Here is a 25,145-nt window from a genome sequence, read left to right on the forward strand (position 1 = left end):
GGATGGTCTAACATTTGTAAAATATTTTACAAATCACAAATTTATGCATTCTTCTTTTCTCCCTTTTCATTTTGTGTTTTTAGATTAATTAGGTGAACATTTTTGAATAATTCACGTATTAATTTGAATGATTTTCACTCAAATTATTTCACACTCCTCCATAAGGCTAAGACATAGTCAGGATTGAATTGAGTCTGCTTTAAGATATTTTAATTTTAGTAAAGGCTGTGGAAATTTGTCCCTCTTGGGTTGTGATGTTACTTTGAAACGATAGGAAACATTGTTAAACTCAGCTGCTGCTTCTCTGCAATATAGGGAAAGTGTAGATTTCCAATATTGCAGCTGTGGCATCACAACAAAGTCAAAATAAATGAAGGTTATCACCTGGCCATTGGATACAGCATACCTGGCCAGTTGCAATTTCATAAGCAGCAGGTAGCTGAAAAGGTAGTCAGCAACTCTAGCTCTGGCAAAGAAGTGTTTAGAGTAACTGTATGAAGGTTTGGGGACTCAGTACGAGTCTAGCTACTGCTGGCACAGTGTGAATGAGCACTTTTGAGGTGTGTTCACACTGTCCAGTGTTGTTGAGATGCAACCAGGAGTTCCTCAGGGTTGCTGAGAGATGGCTACTGAAAGATATGCATGTCTATGTTGTGTGACGAATCAGGGACTGTAGCTGCTGAATCTGAGATAGCTATAGGGAACCATATATATTATTGTACTCCCATCAGCCCCAGTCAACATGGTCAGGGAAGGGGGGAAATGGAGTCTAGCAACCTCCAGAAGGCCACAGGTTTCCCACCCATGGTCTAAGGTCTATATTAAACTTAGCAGCCCGCAGCTAAGAACTCAGTTCCTTATGGCTTTTCTCCATGCTGTTGCGGTAAGCACCAGAATAGCAGAGCCACACTGGCGAGTCCACAACATGGTTCTTTCTCAACTGAATTTGTCTTCCTTCCTAGACCCATGATCCCTGGATTGTGATAGTTAACAAACTGGCTTGGGAGGGAGCTCTGAGGCTTCTGTGCTTTAGGTGGTCCTGAAGAGCTATGTCTAGTATGCTTGTGGAGGGATGAAAGGCAGTGCTGAAGCTGTAGGAGATGTAAATGCTACAGTAATAATGAACAATGATGACTGTCCTAAGGGGGATGATGCATATGATGGTTCGCTTTGTATTTAAATCAGGGGTGGTTCACCCACACACTGTACATTGTATATGGCATGCCAAGAGGTTTTGGGTGGCCCACAGATACCCCTGCCCCCCCCAAAGGTAATCACCAAAAGTTAAGCAGTATTGTCTTGTCATGTGGGTCAGTTTCCGCCAAGAACCTCAAACAGCATATGATTTGAGCCCAACCTGGCTTTGCTTAACCTCCTGCCTGCTTATTTTCCGCCCAACCGTCTTTTATATTCAGCCTGTAAAAAATGAAAATAGCACTGAATGTTTATAGACAGCTATTAACATGAAACTGTCAGGAATTAATTACTTAAATCTGTCAGATCCCATTGTTGTGGCAACGTGTTTATGACAAGGCAGAGTTTATGGTGCTGCTAATAAAATGTTGTTTAAAGGATTTTTATAGATGCAATTTATAAATGGTTAAATCAGAAGGTTTGAAGCTTTTCTCCTTTTTTTCCAGGCGGCTATGTTAAACCATCAAGAGTGCGCAAACCACTTTAACAATGCCCCTAAATCACATTTTAAAATGTAGGAATGGATGTCTTATTTGAATTTCCTGCAAAGCCTGTAGGAGGCTGAATATTTAAATGCAATTTCCTGTCACTCTTGAACACTTATATAAATGTGCAGCTGCCACTTCCCTAAGGGGAGAAAATTTCCAGGGGCAGCAATGCTAGCTGCCCATGATTTACCTTGTTTGAAGAAATACTGGAGACCCACTATTAGAAGTTCTTTGCTTCTAAATATACAAAGGTGGAAGCAAACTGTCAACACTCCTACAAGGCAGCAAATCTGCAACACTACAGCCGATTCCCCACAGGAGCTACCCTGTACCCCAGGGTGTAAGAAGAACCACAAATAAAAATGATATCGACCAGATGTAGCCTGATCACTCGATCCCTAGATTCTAGTGTCTGTCAACTTCAATGGGCAACCCTGAAATATGTCATGGACTGGTTTGACGTAGATGAATGTGGGAGGAATAAACTGGGCAACCACCAAGGGAAGAAGCCTAAGTTGTGGTGGTGGGACAACAGTGAGTGGTCACAGGGAGAAGGGAAAGACTGGGGAGAGAAGGGGTCAGAAGCTGAAGGAGTAATGGGCCTTAGTGAGCTGGGAGAGTCTGTGGCAGAGAGAAGTTCAGAATAGACACAGAAGGTGAAGCAGGGTAGCAAGGAAACCAAGAGACTGGTAAAGAGTTACAGGTGTCTTGCCCTCCTGCTGCAACAAGCTCGCCTTCTGTCTCCCAGAACCAGAAGAGGGTGGAGGAGAGTTTGTTTGCAAGCAGATGCAGATTGCTTGGGAAAATCCCAAAGAGGAGGGGACTTAGGCAGCTGTGAGAAGGTGGTGAAATTGAGTCACAGCAACTGCTTAATGGATCCAGACCTACCCAGGATGAGTTGCTGTATTCATTAGACCCGACACTCCAGCAAGTCTGTGCAGATCGTGGTTTTGTGAATAAAGAGTTAACTCCAACTTGCATGGTGTGATTTTCTGCTGGTTTACTCTTGATAAAAAATAGGTTTGTGTATTAATCCACTCTTGCCACCTCATTGACAACTCTCTCGCTCTCCCTTGCTCCCTCTTCACTTCCCCCCACTTCAGGGGTGAAGAATGCCCTGCCCAGGCTGGACGAAGTAGTAGGTAGGAAATGCAATCCAGCCTCTGTAGCAATTAAAACTGACTTTATAGAACAGAATAGCTTTCTGAACAATTACTGCCCTTTGCTAAATATAATGAATTTGATTAATAAAATGTAGTCCTAGTTCTCTCCACCAAAAATGAATTGTGCATTCATCGGACAGGCAAAGCTCATTTTGGCACTCATCAGCTACAGTCCTATACATGCTTACATGGGAGTAAGCTGAATCGAAAACAATGGGGCTTTACTCATCAGTCCATCCTTTTGACTTGGAATGTAATTGACATGGAATGACCATTCCATTCTTTCCATTTCTAATCACCAGAATCAAAGTTTGAACTTTTCTTCATTTTATAAACCACTAAATGATGTTGCATATTTATAACTTTCTTTAATCACATATGGGATTTAGATATGCCAACGGTATGCAAATGGAGATTAATATATCCCTAAAAGTGCTCCCTTAACATCCAATTAACTCACTTTTACTTGCCTTTTTATCTTAGACTTTTAAAATGGCCCATTACTAAAACAAAATTATTTTTAAAAACACCCAGAACCCTATACTGATCTGAGGCCTCACCCTCTACAATGGAGAACATGCATCAGTTCCGTATCTGTAAATTGTATAAAAACAAAAATATATAGACCCAGAGGTACCAATTATTTCCCCCTAATAGTTAATAATGGATTTTCCCACTGGATGTATATTAGTATATTTTAAGAAGAAACTAGTTGTTTCTTTAGCATCGGTATCTCTATTATGCATGGCTTTTATAGGCCCCAATATTTTCTTGTGTTCCAGTTCCCATACAGACAGCCCCTTGAAAGACTTTTGAGGTAAAACTCAATCACTCCTGAGAAGACTCATAGCTCGGAAGGTTCCATATTCATGCCTGTCAAAGCTCTGGAGAGCCACTGAAAGTCAATGTAGACAATACTGAGTCTGATGTCTCAATAGCCTGACTCGATGTAAGATAGCTTACTGTTATGTACTGAGGAGTACTGAGTGCATGGGTAGCTTCCAATTTCCCTTTATTCTGTCGACTCACATCAGACTGGCCCAAGACATTTTGTTACTTGAGGTGAAGGAAAAGATGGCACACACATACACAGCATTCCACATACAGAAAACTTCTGGTCTGGGAAATGAATCTTACTTCAGCTTTGATGAAGGAATAGCATCTTTTGTGATGCCAAAAGACAGAAGGATGTGGGATGGGGTGTACAGAGCACACAGAACAAGACACTCAACTTTGTCCTCCAACTCCTTGTCATCACACTCTTTCACCAAGCAGCTGCCGCCTGAGATCACCTCCTTACTGTGCCTAATGATAGGGCCAGCCCTAAGAAGTGATAGTTTTATTCGGCATTCATTATTATTTCCTTGCCATGGGATGTGGGTGGCTCTGTCGTGTAAACCACTGAGCCTTGGGCTTACCGATCGGAAAGTCGCTGGTTCGAATCCCCGCAATGGGTGAGCTCCCGTTGCTCGGTCCCTGCTCCTGCCAACCTAGCAGTTCAAAAGCACATCAAAGTGCAAGTAGATAAATAGGTACCACTCCGGCGGGGAGGTAAACAGCATTTCCATGTGTTTTGCCAGAAGCGGCTTAGTCATGTTGGCCACATGACCCGGAAAAACTGTCTGTGGACAAACGTTGGCTCCCTCGGCCAGTAAAGCGAGATGAGTGCCACAACCCCAGAGTCGTTCGTGACTGGGCGTAACTGTCAGGGGTCCTTTACCTTTACCTTTATTATTTCCATGGGCCCCTCACTATGGCAACTCTATTTGTATTCCCTAGAGGTATTGTAACCCACCTCAAAGTATGACATAGATCACAGTTTTGGGGTGACTGAGGTAGAGGGACAATATCTTACTGAAGCTCAAACTACATTTGACAGCAGCCCTGTGTCCTCAAATACGGGTCTCCCTTGTGGATTGAAATGAACTTCAAGGCAACAGTTCGGCGTCAGGAGGATGACTGAACTTTTTCCTGCACCCATTGTTCTTCATCTTCGTAGTCCTCCTCCCCACCATCCTGCCAAGAAGTGAAGGCAGAGGTCTGCCAACATAAAATGTAGTTTAGGGCTAAGGTAAGGTCGAAGAATGGAAAGCATTTTAAATACCTCATCAAACTCTTTATGTGGTTAAGACAGGAGAGATGAATCTCCAAAGTAAAATTCTCTCTGCTGGTCTTGTACACTCATTTTTAAAATGTTCAGCCACAAATTGACCGACCTGAACAACTAATGTAGGTGTAGAAATCTGAAGAGGGCATATTTTAATGGTATTTAATGGAGCAACATTAACCAATGGAGAATTATTGACTTAAAAAAATGAGTTGCTACTCAGGAAGCCTGAACAAATGGTATTGGGGGGAAATATGATGAAGTCATAATAACTTAAGCCTTTTTTTAAGTATAGTGTTACAAAGGATTTATTTAATACTCAGATAGTACCTGCTGACTGATTCAGGAAAAAATCATCTTGCCTCGGGAAATCTCTTGCATCCGTTACTTTAATGAAATGCCAAATGAGAAAGAAGTGTGAAGAACGCTGGGAGCTACAAATATATTCTCCAACTTCTAGCAGAGAGCACATTTTTATTTTTAATCTTGCAAATATAGAAACCTGTGGCATGCTGATTGCAAATTCCAAGTTTTGTTTGCAGGAGGGCCATTTGTAGTGTGAGGAAAGACTTCCCCACCAAACTGTGGGTTAGAAATGCATGGCTATAAAGATGATCTAAAGCAGGGGTGGGCACCTTGTCCCTGACCATAAACCCTCCCTAGCCACATCCTCCTTGAGTGTTGTTTTGCCTGGCTGAAACGGGTCCTCAAACTCTGAAGCTGACTTCTACTTGCCTGACTGGAAGATAGAGAGGGATGTGTGAGTGTGCATAGCAACCTGGGATGTAAGGTGGCATTAATTTCCATTCTGTCCTGCATTCATCACAATCAGCATTGTTTCCATTCCACTGCAGTTTACTTTCTGCCAAATGCTACATTATTTCTCTCCCTGTCTGCTAATTAATATAATTAATATAAATTACATAACGCAGGCAGTGCTGAGGTCTAAACCACAGAGCCTAGGGCTTGCTGATCAGAAAGTCGGCAGTTTGAATCCCCGCGACAGGGTGAGCTCCCGTTGCTCTGTCCTTGCTCCTGCCAACCTAGCAGTTTGAAAGCGTGCCAAAGTGCAGGTAGATAAATAGGTACCACTCCGGCGGGAAGGTAAATGGCATTTCCGTGCACTGCTCTGGTTTGCCCAAAGCAGCTTAGTCATGCTGGCCACATGACTTGGAAGCTGTACGCCAGCTCCCTTGGCCAGTAAAGTGAGATGAGCGTGCAGCCCCAGAGTCGTCCGCGACTAGACCTAACGGTCAGGGGTCCCTTTACCTTTACATAACTTAAGTAGCATACATAAATATTTATGCAGCTTGTGTAACTCACATTGATTTGGAAATAACACAAACATCAAAACATTTCAGAGAATACTGTAATTACATATTATTTCTGGACTTTAAAAACCAACAACAAATAGTGATCATATTTGGGTGACTGGTTTCCATTCCTGACCACAGTTGAACATGTAAACTGCAGCAATTTCTCCTTCCTTTTTTGTTTTCATCGGAATACACTGACATCCCCAACAGAAACTAGTCTACTGTACAATGGTAAAATTTACATTCGTTGAACCATCCACAATTGTCTTTAGCCCCATCCACCTCTGGCATATGGTCCCTGGAATGGCCTATAAAAGATTCCCCATATCCAGAGCTCTGCAGATGAATGTAATATTGCTCAACACTCTATTATCAAATTCTATGCTGGCCATTTTTTTTCCAGACCTGACAAGCATGAGAGTCTTTTCCCTTTTCCATCAATTGTATTAATTGTTGCGTGGCAAGTCCCCCTCCCCCCTTGTGAAATAAAGACTCAAGTGGCTTTCCCTGAAACGTCTAAGATTCTAAGGATTCTAGCAAACATCATATGCTACACTGGAATCAACTATAGGCAGCCCGGGGCGCTGGGCACCCACAATTTTGTGTGTGTGCGCGCGCTCAGCACCCACGCTGCAGGGCTCCAACACGACACCTGGTTTCTACTGGAAGTGGCGTTGGAGGCCCTATGTGATGCCCAAGGTGATGTCGGAGGCCCTGCGAAGTCTCCGATGCAACTTCTGGTAGAAACTAGAAGTCATGTGGAGGTTTTTTGAGGCCTTGGACATGGCCTCCAAGGCCCCACAAGGCTTCAGAAGCAATGTCCAAGGCCTTTCCAGGCCTCTGACCCAACATCCGGTTGTGTCAGAAGTCTTGTGAGGCTTCCGACATGACCTCTGAGGTCCTGTGAGGCCTCAGAAGTGCCACTTTGGCACGCCAATGTAGCATGACATCATGACATCATGTTACATAGCAGGTGCTATTGAGCGCCCATAATCTGGGGCCCAACTCGGTGCCCCTGATATTCTATCTTTTCTATCCCTCAGTATTTCAGTGCCAAATCACCAAATTGGGATGAAGGAAGAATCTCTTTAAACCAGATCTATGGAATTCATGGAATTCATCACTCCAACTTGATTGAGTTTTGCTTCCTTTGGACCTCTTCTTTCATCAACAAACCAGTCCATCAACTAATCATATGAAAACCTGTGCACACAAAAATGTATGTTATGCATATACAGTGGTACCTCGGGTTACAGATGCTTCAGATTACAGACGCTTCAGGTTACAGACACTTCAGGTTACAGACTCTGCTAACCCAGAAACAGTACCTCAGGTTAAGAACTTTGCTTCAGGATGAGAACAGAAATTGCACGGTGGCGGCACAGCAGCAGCAGGAGGCCTCATTAGCTAAAGTGGTACCTCAGGTTAAGAACAGTTTCAGGTTAAGAACGAACCTCCGGAATGAATTAAGTTCTTAACCCGAGGTACTGTTTCTGGGTTAGTGGAGTCTGTAACCTGAAGTGTCAGGTAAAGTGTATCAAAGAGTTACATGCCAATCCTCTGGGGCAGATTTTGAGAGTTCAAGGGGAGGTAGGGCGTAGGGGGTGGGGAGAGGAAATGAAGTTTCATTGCACAAGGGGAAGTGCATTGTGTGAATGGAACAACAGAATGTGTATAAATATAATATGTATATAAGATTATATGTATAATAATATGTATAATATGACAGAATTGTTTATATTTTCAGTGGAACCACTAAAGAAGCCCTAACTTGTCATCAAAAGTGAGGAGTGGGAAGGAATTAGAAAAAAATAATAATCTTGTGGATAAACTCGTCATAAAGATTGTCAGAGTATTCCACCCCAAAACACACACACACTTCTTCTTCTTCTTCTTTGGCGTTCACTCGTAGCTGAGTAAGATTGTCTTCCATAAAAACGATTTTAACTATGAGTCCATAAGTGACTGGGGAGGCCAATTCTCGATCCACACGTCCTTCCACAGTGGGGACATTGGTTCCAGGCAGGAGTTGATCATGGTGTGGATTTGCCAAGTGTGCGTTCCTCTTAGCACGTTTCTCCCTCGTGTCCTGAGTTTGAGTGTCTTCAAAGCCCATGACACCTTTGGTAAAGGCTGTTCTCCAACTGGAGCACTTGCAGGCCAGTGTTTCCCAGTTGTCAGTGTTTATACTACATTTTTTTAGATTTGCCTTGAGACAGTCTTTAAACCTCCTTTGTTGACCACCAGCATTACGCTTTCCATTTTTAAGTTCGGAATAGAGTAGTTGTTTTGGAAGACGATCATCAGGCATCTGCACAACATGACCAGTCCAACAAAGTTGATGTTGAAGAATCATTGCTTTGACATTGGTGATCTTTGCTTCTTCCAGTACACTGAAATCATATATTGAACACACACACACACACACACACACACACACACACACACACTGGCAAAGCAATCTAGGAGGTGAAGGCAGGTGAGTAGGATGTTGTTTTAGAATACTGGGGGGGCATCATTAGTTCTGGTGTGCTTAGCTTTCAAAAAAAGAAACGGACAGCACACATGGGAAGCGAGAGGCAGCTGAATTGGGACTGTGGGGGTTTTAATTAAATCCTTGCCCCCATCATGGTCCTGAGCATAACTGACCTCATAGTGCTGCTGTTAACAACAAGGACAAAATTCCAAGCACTAAACCCTGAGCAGCAAAACGGATTTCTAATCCTAATGCCTGAAAGCTTAGGCTAGCATTTGTTACAAACTTGAGGGACTAGCGTTGAAGCATCTAATTCTTTACTGCTGCCACTCTTATTTTATCAGTCAGACTTATTCACAGCTGAGGGCACTTTTCCCATCTTACCCCAGTGCCTGATTTTTGATGCTGAACATCAAACAGAAGGGAAGGGAATACTTGCATTTGTGATGCACAGTTTGATTATGCCCCGCTTCTCATCTTTCATCTGTTGTGTATCTAGTTTGAAGTGATTATAAGAAAAGATTTATCTTCTCACTTCTTTCAACAGTATCTTGAAATATGGCTAGACCAAACACTTTATATCGATTCATCAGGCTACTTGACAGATAAAGAGAATTACTGCATATATTTTCCCCCTCCCTTAAAATTATGCTACCAAAAGAAAGCATATTATACTAATGATTCTCTCCACCCCTAATTTCCAATTCAGAAGCAGCTTGCTAGATGGGGCGATGTAATGATGCTAGCTTCCTGGAAAGTTGCTCGCTGTTGCTTACTGGGAGGGAGATCAAGAGGGGGGAAGCCATGGGGAGGCCAGTGTGGTGTAAATCCACCAGCAGGAGCACCATATTTGCTCTCCTGGTGCATTTGTGTGTTAAGATCCCAAAACCTCCCCCAATAAATAAAGACACAATTGACACAGAATTTAGTTTAAGGTTACTGGCATAATTTTGACCACAACTTTATTGATTACAGATCATGAGTGGTTTGCTTAGGCATTGGTTCCCGACTAGCTGCACCTAACCTTAGCAGGGCAGCACTGGCGACCAGTGGCGTAGCGTGGGGGTGCAGGGGGGGCCCGGCCGCACCAGGCGCAACATCTGGGGGGGGTGCGCTCGCACTCGCAGCTCTCTGCCCCCTGCTAAAATCCACGGGTTAGGGGGTGCAAATTACTTGCCTTGCCCCGGGTGCAGATAACCCACGCTACGCCACTGCTGGCGACTAGACTCTGGCAGAGGTCAGTAAGGGAAAACATCCTGGGGGAGCATTGGACCAGGTTCAGACTCAAGCTCACCCCAAATGCTCCCAGGGGCTCTGGTGTGGCCCTAACCCCTGGAAGGGGATCGTACAAAAGCAAGGCGAGCCCCTGTATTCCTTTAACTGAATACCCTAGCATTGGAGGGGCAGGCACAGCCTATCCACCACCACAGAACCAATCCCCAACCGCCAAACCTTACAAAGTTGTGACGATTTGCTACACAGCAGGCGAAACCCAAGTGGCACCAGCCAATCAGCTAAAGCGTGTTCTCCCTAACAGAGAGCACGTGTTGCGGTTGGGGGAACAAGCCACCCTGCAGTGACTAGGCAAATTTGGTAGGGAACCCAAGCCTTTAAGTGGTTAAAATTGTGTTGCTGGGGAGTTTTGATTATTGCCAATTTGGAGGAGGGGTCAGAGTCTTTAAATACAGGGGCCAGACATTGGATGTCCTCTTGGCCGTTTTGCACCGGATCACCCGCCCTCCCTCCCTTTTATAGGGTGGTTTTTTCTTGATCGCTTGACCTTGCTATGCCTGTCATGGGGTCGTCCGCCTTGGTGCAGGGGCCTGGTAGGAATTTTGCCATCTGGCTGATTGGCTGGTGCCATTTGGTTTTTGCCTACTGCGTAGCAAATCGTCACAACTTGTAAGGTTGGCGGTTAGGCATTGGTTAAATTGGTTCTTGGAGGGGTAAGTGCCTATCCCTCCAAATGATGCAGAAAGGGAATTCCGTTAAAGGAATCCAGGGGCTTGCCATTCTTTTCGTCCTTGTCCCCGGAGTCGGACTTGGGCCGTGCAAGCCCCACCGGAACATGAGGGTGAGAAGTGATGGACTGATGCCCAGCTTCATCTTCTCCCCAATACTTGTTTCCCACGCTGGCTTCCGCTGGAATCCGGAAGTCAGCTCTGTCCCTGGGCATGGACAGATAGTCATAACCAATGCCTAAGCAACCACTCACATTTTTTGTATTCTGAATAAAGTTGTGGCCAAAATTATGCCAAAAACCTTAAACAAAAATTGATGTGTGAAGTGTGAATTTTTTTGGGGGTGGCATTGTGGGACTCAACACGCAAATGGGAAAATTCCTACCTGGCCCTTGTCCCAAAAGCAGACGACCCACAATGGCATAGCAAGGTCATAATGAACCCTGAATATAGGGAGGGTGGGAGGGTGTTCCGATGCACGTGGCGAAAAGAGGAAGCTCAACGCAATGTACGGCAGTACATATAGGCCCCTCGGTTAATGCAGGAAATGATCCCATTGGCCAGAATTATCCCAGCAACCAAGGGACCACCAATCGAGTTGTTGTGGCTATCCAGTCTTGCTCCCACCCACAACAGCAGTGAGGTCAGTCTTGATCATCTCACTGCAACGCATGCTCTCTGGAAGGAGGACACGATTTGTGTCACACCAACCCATTTTCCTTCCTGGTAAGCTAAGAAACAATAGTGTCTTTGGTTTGACCATAGAAATTTGATAGTCAAAGAACATTTCCATAGGACAGTTGGTGTTAGTGGCCATACAACAGATGCAGGTAACAGGACCACGTATTTAGCCTCTTCACACTGGTATAATTCAGCTTATCAGTGGGGTGGCAAAGAATCCGTGCTGAACCAGTTCAAGGCATTTACACTGCAGAACTTTTTATAACAACAACAATAGCAACAATAATTGATTTATTATTCATACCCCGCCCATCTGGCTTCCAACAAAATATTAAAATACAATAGTGCATCAAACATTAAAGGCTTCCCTAAACAGGGCTGCCTTCAGACATCTTCTAAAAGTCTGGTAGTTGTTGTTCCCTATGACATCTGGTGGGAGGGCGTTCCACAGGGAGGGTGCCACTACCAAGAAGGCCCTCTGCCTGGTTCCCTGTAACTTGGCTTCTTGCAGCGAGGGAACCGCCAGAAGGCCTTCAGCCCTGGACCTCAGTGTCCGGGCAGAACAATGGATGTGAAGACGCTCCTTCAGGTATACTGGACCGAGGCCGTTTAGGGCTTCAAAGGTCAGCACCAACACTTTGAATTGTGCTCGGAAATGCACTGGGAGCCAATGTAGGTCTTTCAAGACCGGTGTTATGTTTATTTTATCTTATTACATTTATATACTGCCTTTCATCCAAGGATCACAAGGGGGATTATAGTATAAAAACACCCCCCAAAAATCATAACTTAATGACAAACAAAACAATAACCCCTCCAATTGTGAGAGAATTCATACAGAGCAGGGATAACAAAACTTTTCCAGGCTGAAGGCCACATAGAGCCATGGTGAACCACTCTGGGAGCAGTAGTCTAAACACCAAAGAAATGTGCATGGCCATAGTGTAAGAGTGGGTGTGTCCAAAACTTCAGCCAAACTACTTCAGCACAGTACACTTGCATGGATGAAAGGAATGTTCTCATTAGTGTGGTTGGCCCAAATGAATGGGACCTTAGTGGAAATTATTTTAGGATAAGCAGGCAGAGTGTTGGAATGCATATTTTCAGTTCCCCAGTAGATTTCTGTGTGACTCTTTCTGCAAAGTAGATAGGTAGCCGTGTTGGTCTGCCATAGTCAAAATAAAAAAAAATCCTTCCAGTAGCACCTTAAAGACCAACTAAGTTAGTTCTTGGTATGAGCTTTCGTGTGCATGCACACGAAAGCTCATACCAAGAACTAACTTAGTTGGTCTTTAAGGTGCTACTGGAAGGAATTTTTTTATTCTTTCTGCAAAGTTAAAGGAGGCACAGATCAAATCTATTTAAAAAACCCGCTCTATTAAAAGCACGTTTATGACAAAGAAGTTGTGCATGGTTCATTGACTGAATCACAGGGTCCATACATTACCTTATTAATTAATCGGCTGAACTACTATTTAACTATATAATCACTTCAAAGAATGCTTAATTGAATGTGGCTTCATAATCATGTAACTCGGGAAAGTTTACCATTAGTATGTTTACTCAGACTCTACAGGAAATGTAAAAGCTTTGTACCAGCTCTAAAAGCTGCAGCATTTAACTCTGATAAATGACTACACTGGTTTATTTGTCATCTACTGTGTAATTCTGAAAGTTCAGCATGAAGGTCCCTAAGATTTGAATTTCATTATGTAATTATTTAAGCTATGTTTTCTAAAGACTGGGGAATTCAACATAGTTCTTCTAGCTATACTCCCATTATCAAAATTAAACTGTGTTACCAGATGCTGATATGGGACGCGGGTGGCGCTGTGGGTAAAAGCCTCAGCGCCTAGGGCTTGCCGATCGAAAGGTCGGCGGTTCGAATCCCCGCGGCGGGGTGCGCTCCCGCTGCTCGGTCCCAGCGCCTGCCAACCTAGCAGTTCGAAAGCACCCCTGGGTGCAAGTAGATAAATAGGGACCGCTTACCAGCGGGAAGGTAAACGGCATTCCGTGTGCTGCGCTGGCTCGCCAGATGCTGCTTTGTCACGCTGGCCACGTGACCCGGAAGTGTCTCCGGACAGCGCTGGCCCATGGCCTATAGAGTGAGATGGGCACACAAACCCCAGAGTCTGTCAAGACTGGCCCGTTCGGGCAGGGGTACCTTTACCAGATGCTGATACTTGTTCATGAATACTGTTGTGCTTGTTGGGAAACTGCCAGGGAGATAACGTCCATCATGGCCCCCAAGCCGGAGTGTCGGACGTCCATCGGCCTCCCGTAGTCACGCAGATCCAACAGTTAGGGGCACAAAGCCTTTGGAAATTCCTAGCCACATTCCTAGGCTTGGTGCACCCTCTTTCAGCAGAAACGCAGCCAAAAGCTTGCATCACAGAAGAGCATAATTTACAGACTTTATTTAGCGTTTAACAGAACAAAAGAAAACGTGACCGTTCTGTGTCAGCATCTCTGTCCGACTGAAAACGAAAGGAATACAGCAAGCATAAACATCCTGTCAACAGGACATGCGCAGACTCTGTTACTCCCCAAAGCCTGCTCCCTTTTAAGGTGGAACGGAAATATCCTAACAGTGCTGCTGACTCATACTCCACAAGTATCCCAGAAAAAATGAGAAATCCCATTTTTTATCAAGAGAGAATGGTGGCCATTTTGGTTCTTGTGATCTTGTGTGATTTCACGACATAATTTCCTCTTGAAAAAAAGCACTTTTCCTGGGGCTGTGTTTTTGGGCATCATGCCTGGAAAAAATGCTTTCTCGCCAGAACTGTGGTGAAAAATCACACAAGATCATGGCAAACAAAATGGCTGCTGTGTTCTCGAGATCAAAAAAGAGAGAGATGGCACCTGGGAAGGTGGTGTCTTGGATTTGGTCTTCAAAGTGTTGGAGGTACGCTGACTAGCTTCCAACAAGGCAAGCAGGAGGGACCATTGTGGCAGAATGCTGTGAATATTTCCCCTGCAAAGGCAGAAAATATATGAATATTTCGATGTTATAGTGTTATTTTAGCCTCTACAGTCTGCCACCTTTCTAAAGATTGATTTCAGATATATTTTTATGTTGCCAAGATATATTTGTATGGGTTTTCAGAAACCTTGTAGAAAAACATTTGGGGTTCATAGCTCACACTTTCTTAACTCACATAGCTGTAAAGGCAATAAGAACATCTGGGAATATTACACGGCTAAAGATGAAATAGGCACAATATGTGTGCACATTGGGGACTTTTGTGGGCCTGTCTCTCCTTAGTATATTTCAGGTCCCTCATTGAATTGTCATATTTCATTGTCTATATCTAGATAGATAGATAGATAGATAGATAGATAGATAGATAGATAGACAGACAGACAGACAGACACCCACACCCACACACCAGCGTGGTGTAGTGGTTAAGCGCTGTGGACTCATAATCCGGTGAACCGGGTTCGCTTCCCCGCTCCTCCACATGCAGCTGCTGGGTGACCTTGGGCTAGTTACACTTCTCTGAAGTCTCTCAGCCTCACTCACCTCACAGAGTGTTTGTTGTGGGGAAGGAAGGGAAAGGAGAATGTTAGCTGCTTTGAGATTCCTTCAGATAGTGATAAAGCGGGATATGAAATCCAAACTTTTCTTCTTCTTCTTAATTGTGAAGATATAAGGTAAATTGTGTAGGCAGTCTTCTACGCAATTGCTCAGTAAGAACCTGCTCCAATCTTCAAATTTCCTTGTTCCATATTTTAAAATAAATTTTATAACATTATGAAACTGTTATTTTTCATTGATATTTAATACATTTCAGTAACTTAAAACATAGTAAGCTACTTGAATTCTGGCCATTTTCCACTGATTCTCTGCTCTGTTTTGCCCCCTTCCTCCCTCACCACAAAATTCCTGGCTATCAATTGAAGCCCTTCGCATTTTGCCAAGACATTATTGTGTTAATCTTGTATTAATATAAAATGATATTTTAACTGAACATAATCATGTGATTGTTGTAAATTCATGCATTGTCAGTTGTCATTGTCAAGGAGAATGCAGCAGTGGTGGACCATGGATTCTCAAATTTCAGTGTCAAATTTTGCCACACCCCTGCATCTCACATTTGATTCTAAATCATAGTTGTGGTGCTCCCAAGTCTTTGAACCCGGTGCAACCGAACCAGTCACTCTGAATGCATGCTGTTACTGAACTGAACATAATTGTTTCAGAATTATTTACTTTTCTGCAGCTTTTTAAAACATTGAGTTTATACAGGATTCTAAATGCATCAAAGTAAAATATGTCTTAAATTTCAGCATTTTGCATTCATTGGCAGAAATCTAATATATTTACAGCTCTGATTTTTTTTTTAAAAAAGTGAGCCTGTATTACATTCACTAAGCTTATGTTTTCCTCCTCCCTTCTATTGACTAATTCATCTTTTCTTGACACACTTTAATATTTAACGAAACTGCACAAACATTGCATATTTATTAGCTAAATTGTCTCTTCTAGGGAAAACAGAGTTGCAGCACATTTAAGAGCTGCATTCTTTATTAAATGTTGCCTTTCCCTTTTTTCCTGCTTAGAAATCTATGTTCCAGTTAGCATACCATATTGGCCTGGCTCTCTCACCTAGAGTTGGGGGAGAAATCTGATGCATTTCACATTTAAAGGTAAATTTACCTGATCTGCACTTTCTGAAACAATTTCAGAACCCAAAGTGCAGTCATCCTGTGAAATTCGCACTCCTCTGAATTTTGTGGTGCAGTGCCCCAACGTAGTTATGTTTGTAAAAATGTATTACATTATATGAAATTGTACATAAAAATTAATATATTGGTGAAAATGTATTGTGTTAGCAAAAACTTTTTTGAGGATAGGTAAGTCGCACCCTGCATAATCAATCACAAAACACCACACATACCATTTGAATGGTAATGTCCATTATTATTATTTTTTGCTGGCGGTTTTAAATATTTTTGGTGGGGACTGAAGGGACCTCAGCCCCTGGGAGTTGCCACCTAGGTAAAGATGTGTACATCAGCCTGTACTCCATACAGAATTGTTTATGCTGGTGAATGATCATGAGGATTTATAACTGAAATTAAGATTGGGAAACTGAATCACTGAGAGAATCAGAGTGAAAGATTCACCCATTCCTACCTGGGGGAAATTCCCTCTCACAGTTGTTTATTGAAGAAAAACATGATACTCCTGAAGCAACAATGGTTCCAATTTCCATTCAGGTCCCATGCAACTGTGATATGGCTCTCTTGAAAGGTCCGAAATTTGTGTGAGCAGGCGGTGACCACCCAAGTCCCCAGGGACCACCAGAAATGAATAATGACTGTGACAAAGCGTGTTCTCCTTCATAGAGAGCACGTGTTGCAGTGGTGTCTAACAGGCCACCCCTCTATTGCTGGGCGGGTTAGTTTGGATGACCATCCGCAGTAATTGGGTGGTTGGGTTACTGGGCAAATTTTGGTGTTGCCATTTAGGGGGTTGGACCAAAGGCTATAAAATCAAGTCATGCAGCACTGACTGAGCTCTTTTGCTGCGTGCATCGGATTACCCACCCACCCTCCCTAATCTAGGGCTATTGTGTTGACCTTACTATGCCTTTCATGGGGTCGTCTGCTTTTGGGGCAGGGGCCTGGTAGGAATTTTGTCCAATTGGCTGATTGGCTGGTGCCATTTGGTTTTTGCCTACTGCGTAGCAAATCGCCACAACTTGTAAGGTTGTGGTTAGTCATTGGTTAAAAAATTGGTTGGTGGAGGGGTAAGGATTGGCGGTGCCTACCCCTCCAATGCTGCTGTAGCAAGCGGATTCCATTAAAGGAATCCAGGGGTTTGCCATCCTTTTGTCCAAATCCCTGGCAAGGGGCTTGGGATGCGCAAGCCCCTGGGAGCATACAGGAAGGGGTGACGGTATGGTGTCCTGCCCCATTCTTTCCTCAATATTGTTTTCCCTTACTGGCTTTCGCTGGAATCCAGAAGTCAGTTTTGTCCTGGGACGGGGATAGATAGTTGGAACCAATGCTTAAGCGACCACTCATATTTACATATTTTAATAAAGTTGTGGCCAAAATTATGCCAAAAACCTTAAACAAAAATTATGTGTGAATTGTGAATTATTTAGGGGTGGCTTGGGGGACCTCGATACGGCAACGTGTTATGGAATTAAAATTTGGCCACAACTTCATTAAACTTTTAAATGTAGGAAGACCTTGGCTTAGGGGACCCTGGAATCGCCACCTCAAGGGGGGTGAGTCACCACTTCAGCCCCCCCCCCCATTTTAGGGAAGAAAAGACTAAAGGATTCCACCCATGGCCATAATTGCCAAAGTTGTGATGAATTGCTAGGGGGAAGACAAAACCTGCCAATGCAGGGAAATTTCTTCCCGGTCCTTCAACAGCAACCAGTCAAAGACTGTAGCAGCGCCTGCTAAACAGGAAGAAAAAAGGTTAACCTGCAAACAAGAAACATTAAACAAAGAGAGGGGAGGGAGGGTGAATCTCCAGAGCCGACTGCCTGGCTGCTGGCGGCTCCAACCCCTATTTATGTGACTGGCCCCACCTCTCAGCAGTGTAAATTGACTAACTGAGGCTGGACGTGAACCTCCAAAAAATAACACTGAGAGGCAGGCCAGCCCATACAACCAGTAAGTTCCCTGGGGTCTGAAGCACCACACACGATCCCACAAAGTGTAAAGTGTGAGTGCTCATTATTGTCATTTAAGAGGACCTGTGTGAAAGCTGAAAAACAAGATTAAAAAGTCTGCAAAGCTTGTTTATACAATGCACAAGGTATATGTATACTATAGGTAGTGTGGACCCGGTTGTGTCAAGTTCTCATCTCTATAATGAAATATTAAGCAAAATGTGAATCACAACTAGTACCACCACTAAAAAAGTTTATATTAATTGCCAGTGGGTAAACTGCTGATATACATTTCAAAAGACTCTTTTCTTAATGCTCCACTGAAAAACTACCCATTCCAGGTGTTAATGTCTTCTCAGCTTCACACCCCCCCCACAAAAGAATGAAATAATTTGTCTTTCCAAGATAAAATCCTATAAATCAGCACATTCTTATTCATTGAATTAAGATACTTTATGTCCAAAACCCATCTTTAGAGCAAGACTAATATGGGTTCAATAGTAATTCACATATAATGAAGCAAAACACAGGCTGATGATATTAATCACTGCTCTATGCATCAGGAAAGTGTGAGTTATAATGATTTTTTTTAGGAAGTCATAACCATATGTCTGCAATTCAGCTGACTGCAGATGAAGGCAGTACAATTAGATGAGGACCCAGGATGATTATAACTAAAATTCTTTCCAGCAGTTTTCAGAGCTCAGAATCATTATTCCTCTTGTACAGTTCATCTCTGCTTATTAAGATTGGATGCTGCCGCCATTGAGTTGAATTGATATAAACATGCATGCCCCCACCTGCCTCTAGTTTCCAAAGATTCAGGTTAGGTAACAGTAACTGTGCAGAATTATTGTGTGAAATTTAATGTGAACAGCTCACATGAAGACACACACACAAAAAATAAAAAAAATAAAAAATGAGACACACTCAAGCCTGTTTCTACTAGCTCACAAACACAGGTATGCTCTACTGAACCCATGGTTGACTATAGAGTGATAAAGACCTACTGCACTGTCTCCATTTGTTTAATTTCTTTCTTTTTTTTTATTCCAGGATTTTTCTAATTTGTTAGGCCCCCATCGCCTATGCAGAGTTACAATAAACATGACTTGCATTGGGGCTATGATATGGACATAGAAGTTTCGTTATTAATTGGGGGAAAGTTGTTCCTTGCCTGGGGGGTCTTAAATTGGAAACTTGGATAAATAAATCATCCTTTTGAAAAGAAGAATTGGTATGAAAGAAATGTAACAAGTAACATATGTGAGCAAATACAACAGCATGTTATTAACCTTCGTTGAGGATACAGTGGTGCCCCGCAAGACGAATGCCTCGCAAGACGGAAAACTCGCTAGACGAAAGAGTTTTCCGTTTTGGAGGTGCTTCGCAAAACAAATTTCCTATGGGCTTGCTTCGCAAGACGACAATGTCTTGCGAGTTCCTGCTGGTTTTTTTCCCTTCCCCCCTTTTTCTAAGCCCCTAAGCCGCTTATCAGCTGATCCGATCAACAGATAAGCCGCTAAAAGCCGCTAATAGCGCTAATAGCGCTAATCCGCTAATCCGTCAATGGGCTTGCTTCACAAGACGAAAAACCCGCTAGACGAAGAGAATCACAGAACGGATTCTTTTCGTCTTGCGAGGCACCATTGTATTGGTGTTTTGGCAAGGAATCCTTTGGCATTAGAGTAACTTAAGAGTTCAATACACTTTGCAGCAAAGTTTTATAAACTGGTGCTGTAGCCTTCTTAGACTTTACCGATTGGTTGGGTGAGCGTTGCTCCCAGAGAGGGAGGAAGACACCGAGGTTGGTTCAGAGAAAGAGTTCTTTATTTCTGCTCTCCGGAGTAGCAGAAAGGCACTTGCGTGGCCAGTTCACAGCAAGCCTGAAGAAAGAGAAATTTCACACAGTATATATATCCTCCAGGCACCCTCTCCCCCCTTCCCCAGTAATCCAGCCTCGTACGTTCATACACGTAAGTAGACATCCATGACCATAAACAGATGTTCCTGTTCCTGTACTCTTATCTTGGGGTTAAGAGGGTCACCCAGCTATAGGAGTTTCCCTTGACGCCATCTCTATCTCTGGCCTTGGGGGCTGACAGACCCTGTCTTGCAGAGTCTGTGCATCAGTGTGTCAGGATATTTACAACCTACAAGATAAGATAAGCCCCAGCTCTGCCATCCCATCTCCACTTCGGAACTGACAAGGCCATCCATTAAGCGTCACATACTGATAAAGGAGAGGGCTTTGTTTATACAGCTGGGTTCTTGTTATACATTGGCTCAAGTGCTCAAGTTAATGGATTTTAACTAATGGAGAAGGAAAAATGGGGATTCTGGGGCCCGTTTCAGACTGACTGCACAGTCAGGTTTTAGATTTAGGAAACTCATTCCTTCAGTGCCTTCCAGAAGTTTTGGACTACAAATTTCATCATCCTCATTCAGATGGCCAGTAATGATGAGGGAAGATGAGAACTGCATTCCAAAACATATACAGTAGAAGCCATCAAGTTGGGAAAGGCTGCTTTAGGCAAGTGGAGACGCTCTGAAACCTATCATATGAGATATTGCTTTTCATTGCATTTTTACAGAGATTTTTCCTTACTTGGTATATCCAAGTCTGACTCACATGTAGTCATGCCTATAAATCCTTTAGACTTTATGGGCAGTGTGTTGCACAGGAATCAAGTAGAGGATGCTTTTCTGTGAGCAAATAAACTTATACTTGAGATTGCCAAACTTTTTATTCTATTAGTTGCAAGGTGTAGCTCTGTCTTAGAAAAAACCGTAGTCAGTGAATACAAATTAATGTTTGGCATTCATGTCTGTTAAATTTCTTTTTCAGGTTTCCTTCATGCCCTTTTAATTGCATATGTGAATAAGTAATGAAGAGTTTCATTTTGGCACTTCCATGATTTATGCATAGTGCTGCACATATTACTGTTACTTGAGCAAAACAGATACAAATGGGGGGGGGACAAGTGTGCCCCCAGTTTAACCCTACATTTGCTGCAGGTGGATCTGTTTAATGCTATAGCCCCAAACCAAATACCAGTAGTTACTGTATAATCCAGGGAACGTCAATGTGCCTGAAGCAGATGGAAAATTAGTTTTTTGTTAAAAAGAGGTTCCAAATACTCTTTTGATTCGCAACTCCTGCAACAGACTGATGCTCAGCCAAAAAGAGGAACTGCAACATGTGAGTTGCTCAGGTACCAAGGAAAAACAGTTGCTGGGAATAACACTTGACAAAGTTATTGTGATTTCACCCACGTTGTAGTTAATTGGAAAGACACTTGGAACTAGAATAGTCGCTATGGTATTTTATTTTTATTTCACAAAACCAGTGGAGATAAAGAGTTAGGGTGTTATATGGAGTTGGGGGGGGGCAATTAGATGTATTCATTCATATATATTTTTATAATCACTATGTTTCTGTGTGTAAGGTTTTGTATTTTTGTATTTTATTTTATTGGTTTATTTGTTTTTCTTAGGACCCACCAAAACCTCACAAATCATGAGTAAGCTTTTGAGTTCTTCAATTAACCAGGATGTTAACAAAATAATGGTTAGGGTAGGAAAAGTTTACATGATGTTATTAACTTCTATCATCACTAAAAAAATGGCTATGTTGTCTGGGACTGATGAGAATGGATCCCTATTTTAAGGAAATTATACCAATCAACTAATAACTAATCAAATGTCTAGCCAAAGTTTCTTTAGAAAAATGAATAAAAGTGTATGTTCCCCAAACTTCTTAGAAGACGAATGGGATACAGATATAATTAATAATTACATTTTATTTCACTTAGGGTTTGCACCAGACACACTGATGTCAGAGTGTGTCTTTCTTACTTTTGTAAGTGTTTCTGTGGTGGAGTATTACTCCCTCTCTCTGCAATTGACTCTTCCACTGCAATGCAGTCCTCCAACTATATATAATTTTGTATTAATGTAACATTTTATTTTTTATATATGTAACTGTGTATTTTTGTAATATTTTCTTTAAGTTGTCTGTTGTTGCTTCAGTTTTCTGTACACTACTTAGATATATTTTCAGTATATAAAGCCGTATAGAAATTTTAAAAACTAACCAATAATCAACCAATATATGAACTAATGTTTTGGCACCTGTCTGTGGAGTTATCACTAGAACTTTCAAGTCACAATATCTAGATGGTTCAGCTTGATGGGATATAAATTACTCAGAGATGCTCTGCAGTTTACTGCAGTTCATATATTGTGCTGGTGTAATAAGGTTTTAACCATTGACAAATTTATTTGCTTAAGTAGACACCATTCAAATTATGCAGCATGACTGTCAGGCAGTGAATCCTTTAAAAAAATTCAAACAACTAGCAAAGTGTTCAACTAAATCAAAGAAAACAGCTGTTTCCATAAGATACGCAGTTAAACTGTCAATGTTATGCAGCTGAATAAACACAGTATGATGGGGGAAACCCTCAAGTATTGCAATCAGCAACAAAAATGGTGATTTGGATAATAGAATTCAATCATTAAAACATGCAGGGGGGAGAGAACAAATTATGCACGTACTTGCAGAAAATATGCAGTTACAGGGGTAGAAAATAATGCTGTATCGCCTGTAAGAGATAAGAAACTTCTAAACTGTTGATGTGTTTCAAACACAAAACAGTCGCTCAGTTCTGGCCTCTCCCTTGAATGCATCATTCTGAATCTGTTTTTATTTTGAGCTTCATTGTGGCCAACAAAATATGCTACAGTGATGTGGGCATAGGGCCCTGGGTCTCGAGGCCACTGACATGTACTGAGTCATGATTTGCAACAGCGTCAGAATGATCACATGCCAGGCTTTCTCATTAAGTGCATCTGCAGCAAAGTTGGTAGAAAAAGTTGAACCAAGCAGGAAAGAAAAGCCTGAGCATGATAAGTCTACAGGTTGTGCAAACAGGTCCTTGGTGACTTTTCTACCAAATGAAGCAAACGGAAGTTGAAGAACAGGTGCAAATTTCTTTTTACCTTGGAAAGAGTAAGGGAGGGAGGGAGGGAGCTATTTCGGCATCTTATGGTTGATGATGAAGAAGAAGAAGAGTTTGGATTTGATATCCTGCCTTTCACTCCCTTTAAAGAGTCTCAAAGCAGCTAACATTCTCCTTTCCCTTCCTCCCCCACAACACTCTGTGAGGTGAGTGGGGCTGAGAGACTTCAAAGAAGTGTGACTAGCTCAAGGTCACCCAGCAGCTGCATGTGGAGGAGCGGAGACACGAACCCGGTTCCCCAGATTACAAGACTACCGCTCTTAACCACTACACCACACTGGTGGAGGACATGTTGAAGTAAGGGTAGCGAAACTGCAGCTAAGACGCTCAAGTAATATATATGACTGACACCCTCCTTTGGAAATTAAACCAATGTCCAAACTTTAACATTCAAGAGCTTTACTTGCAGAAACTTATAGATGAAACAAAACATAATATTTACAGCCACATGCTTCTCCAAGCATGGGCCTACAGTCTTTTCTTCAAACTGTATTTTCCTCTCTTTCCGGAGCTCAGCACTCAGCCTTCTGTATCTCAGTTAGGCCATGCTTTGCAGCTCCTGTGAGGGATTTCCACTTTTCCTTTTCCTGCAGCTTTGCTCTCTTTCTTTCAAGCAGAGAAAAAGCAGTCCAACACTCTATTCAACTTAGCAGTGTTCACAGTGGATTCTAAAAACACTGTCATCCTGCTTCACATAAAATGGAGTCTCTCCTTCACTAGATACCTCCCATGTGACCAATGTTAGCCAGTCACATGAGAACTCCCTAAAATTCAGTTACCAGCCAATCAAATTTAAATGCATAGTCATGCATATAAGCATTTACAATTTCAGTACATTAAATTATGATACATAACAGGACCTGCAACAAAATGTTGCATTGCAGAGTGCTCTCCATTGTATCAGTGAGCTATGCCCTTCTCTACAATACTTCAATACATTCTCCCACCCCAGTTGTTCCCTTTGCTCACTCTTACAGTCAGTCAGCATTATTATTGTTATTTTACCATTGAGGCTGCTCAATACTCATTTGGTTGTATTTGATTGTAACCTCCTGTTCCTGGTGTTGGTCTGTCACCATTACATTTGCTTTGATCACAATAAGGCCTCATGACAAAGGCAGTCTGGCAACTGACTAAAAGGCTGTTTTGAGCCAGTTCAGAACCTCAGTGGCTTGTATAATGCAGTGCTGGAAACCAGTGACTTGTATAAAAATAAGACTTCTCTGTCGGGTTTTTTCATTTTCTTTTTCTTCGTGGCTTCAGCCCACATTTGAAGAACAAAGAATACTTGGAAAGCATCCAGGTTCTGAAAGCATATGCTGATGGTTTGCTGTGGCAGGTATTATAGCTGCCACTGTAATAAATTCTAGCTAATCCATTCTGGAGAAGTTCGTTTGCTGCTGTCACTCAGTAGTAATTGAACTACGGAAATGAGTACCTGGCCTAACAGAGGAGTGCAAGATATCTATGTGACTCAGTCAACACTAGCCAGATTACTGTTAGGATGTGTGAAGCCTTGGCAGCAAGAACAAAAAAAGAAAAATCATCCATATATTCCTGGGAAACCCTGCAATCCTCACCAATCACACCACACTTATTGTCTTGTGCATATTTCAACGCCATTTGCATGCTGAGGATTTGCTGACCGCTCTCATAGATAATAGACTAATGATTAAAAGCAGACAAAACATTTACAGTCAAAGGAATTAGAATAATTGTTTCAATGAAATTTGTGAGAGTTCATTTATTAAATTGGTTTTCGACTCACTGGACTATTTCCAGCGTAATAAGTGAAGACAAGTATAGCAAGCATGAATTGCCTAGCATAAAGAGTTCTTTATGCATTTGGTGGCGGCAGGGGGCTGAGGGGATGGCAAATGAAAACCTTTCTACCAATGCATCCACAGAAGATTAGGACTTAATCAAAACTACATTCTTGGCCAGTCCTGGATGCCTAAAAGGTAAATGGACCCCTGACCATTAGGTCCAGTCGTGGCCGACTCTGGGGTTGCGGCGCTCATCTCGCTTTATTGGCCAAGGGAGCCAGCGTACAGCTTCTGGGTCATGTGGCCAGCATGATTAAGCCACTTCTGG

The sequence above is a fragment of the Podarcis bocagei genome (assembly GCF_964188305.1).
Source record: "Podarcis bocagei genome assembly, chromosome: 6".
Lineage (NCBI taxonomy): Eukaryota > Metazoa > Chordata > Lepidosauria > Squamata > Lacertidae > Podarcis > Podarcis bocagei.